This window comes from Wolffia australiana, chromosome 4 (genome assembly GCF_029677425.1).
Source record: "Wolffia australiana isolate 7733 chromosome 4, ASM2967742v1".
NCBI lineage: Eukaryota > Viridiplantae > Streptophyta > Magnoliopsida > Alismatales > Araceae > Wolffia > Wolffia australiana.
In genome coordinates this window covers 7,893,413-7,896,362 of record NC_135838.1, presented here as the reverse complement: position 1 = coordinate 7,896,362, position 2,950 = coordinate 7,893,413, and the positions used below count along the sequence as shown (strand labels likewise).

General features: G+C 32.8%; 1 pseudogene; it reads left to right on the top strand.

The window, feature by feature from the left end:
- Positions 1–612: 612 nt before the first annotated feature.
- Positions 613–709, top strand: LOC144702850 (small nucleolar RNA R71; annotated as a pseudogene).
- Positions 710–2,950: the final 2,241 nt, after the last annotated feature.

Here is a 2,950-nt window from a genome sequence, read left to right as displayed (position 1 = left end):
TTAGTGTTGTCATTATTGTTGTTAGGACGAGAGTAAAAGGGCTTAGAAAAATTTTGAAAATTTTGCTGATATGGTTATGGGCTAATTGCTTTGAGGCTAAATTGTTGTTTCCTCCTTTGCTCCAATTTTGATTAGGTCGTGCATTCCATTGGTTTTGACCTGCATCTTGTCTCCCAAATGCATTAACCTGTTCAACCATAGGACAAGCCTCATCAGAATGTTCTTCACTAGAACAAAAACAACAAGGGTTGTTAGTGGAATTGTTGCCCTCGTTTGCATTCGCCTTTCCTTTAGGCTCCTGCAAAAGATTTAATATCATTGCTCATATCTTTAACTGTTTTACCAATATTGCTCATTTCTCTTTCTAGCTTATCAATCCTGATCTCGGTTCAACTGCCTTGACGTCAATGATTCCTCCACGCTTGGGACCTGCACTTGGTTAGTGTACGAAAAACTTTGTGATATGTCCAATCTTCTACTAATTTTTCCATCAATTTCATGGATTCATCTGCATGGGTATCAAGGAACATTCCTCCACTAGATATATCCACTAGATGCCTTTCCTGATCATTCAATCCACCATAAAAAATTTCAACCAATTCATGAGATGGTATGCCATGATGTGGGCACTTCCTAGTGAGTGACATGAATCTCTCCCATGCTTCTCCTAGAGTGTCAGTTCCTTGAAAAAAATCTCTTATATGTTTCTTAATTGAAGATGTCTTTCCATAAGAAAAGAATCTCTTTAAAAAGCAAGCTTGCATTTCACTCCAAGATTGAAATTCTTGACCTACCCCTTTAAACCAATCTTTTGCCCTATCTTTCAAAGCAAACTGAAATAACCTTAGTTTGAGAATTTCCTGAGGAACACCTGCATAACTATAAGCAGAACAAATCTGGTTATACTCTTCCAAAAACTCATAAGGCTCCTCATTAAATCTTCCATAAAATGTAGGCAATTGATTAATCATATTCGGGTCAATTCTAAAATTAACATTTTCTGGTAAAGGAGCAGATATTTTAGTGTAGGTTTCACTCTCTATAGGGTCAGAAAATACTCTCAAACCTCATTCTTCTAACACCCTGTTCAACCCCAAAATATTGATTATTCTCCATTAAGTCACAAAAATGCTGATTTTCACCTTCGGAGCTTTCAAAAATACAATCAAAAATAGGAGTTCTACTAACTGTTTCAAGATTCACGAGATGAGGTTTTAAAGATCTCCTACCGAACATGCAATGTTAAACACATCAATATAAAAAATAATCAGTTTTGATGAACAAAAAAAATTAATTATGCAATGATGAAATTTTTTTTTTTTTCAATTTCACTATTTCATCAAAATTCACAAAATAATTGCAAAATTCAGCTCAATCCAAGACTTAATATAAAAAATAAAGAGTAATAAATCCACACAGAATAATTTAAAAATTCAAACAGTTCGTCCCCGGCAGCGGCGCCAATTGATAAGCCAAAAAATCACGTAAAATTACGTGGTCGTTGCGCTTTTTAGACTTATGCAATAAATTTATAATTCCCTTAATTACTAAATAAGAATATAGAGCAAGCAAGGGGTCGATCTGCAAGGAGGCAACAATTCAGAATTTTCAAACAATTTTTATGAATCAAGTCAAGTAATTTTGAATTTTGCAATATTTAATTTAATTAATATTAAATAATATTCTTAAAATAATCAAAATTAAGTAAAACTTAATTTTGATTTCGGTCAGATAATTCCAGATAAGAATATTATTATTATTTTAAGCTCATAAAAATATAAATTATTAATTTCCCAATTTAATAAAATTTATAATAATTTTCAGAATTAAAATTGGGAAATTAATAATCAAGAAAGTGATTTTTGAATTGGAGTTCAAAATGGATGAATTTTCGGTTCAAATTTTATTTTTGGGTTTTTTATATATTAAATTAAATTCCTAAACAATAAAAACCGAAATCTAGAGAGAGAAACAAATCAAATTAACCTAGAGAGAGAAAGTGAAGAAATTGGAGAAAGCCCCAATTTCGACCCTAAATTAAAAATGTAATGAAGCAGAAATGTCCTAAAATGATTAAGAATTAATTATCAAAAGTCAGATCTCGAATCCAAATCAAAAAGAAGTGCTGATGCATTCAAAACATGAATCTAGGGCATGTACATTTCGCCCATGCCAAGGCGTTTTCGAATCGTTCTAGAAGATGATCAAATACAATTCAGAAACTTACAAATTTGATAAAGAGATCCAGATCTGACAACTTCCAGAATACCTCCTGTGTCCTTCCTGGCCAATTGCTTGGGGAGAGCCTTCAAAAGTGAATTTCGCCTTTTTTTTCTGACCTCTATTTAAAGATCCAACCGTCCAGATTGTAGAGGAGGAAAAGACGAACCTGCCCTCAAAATTTCAGCCCAATCGGAGTTGTAGATCTCAAGATATCGCAGTTTTAGTGAGATCAAATGTGGGCCGTTGAATCTCTTTTATTTTCTCTAAAAAATCGGAATTTCCTATTGGCTGGGCTTGATTTTCTCGCTTCGTGTTTGGGACACGTGCACTCGTTGTCCGCGTGCGCACTTTTTCGCTGCTTTTTAAGAAAACAGAAAAGGACAAAATAGTGCTTTTTTCGCTTGGTTAGAAGAGAGAGAGAGAAAAAGAAAAAAAATCATTGTTTTAAATAAACGCCAATGATCGGCGTCGATTTCCGCTTTTCTCTCTCTCTCTTTTAATCACTCTATTTGACTTTTCCTATCTCTCTCCTCTCTTCTCTCTTTTCTTATTTAATTAATATATCCCTTCATTCGCCCGAATTTCGGGCAAATGACGTGGATATTCATTTTAAATGCATTTAAAATGCAAAATAAATAATCAATATATTATTTAATTAAATAAAAATCATTTCTTGCCTAAATAATGGTCAGAAAAATTCAGAAAAATTCATAAAAATATGGGAAAA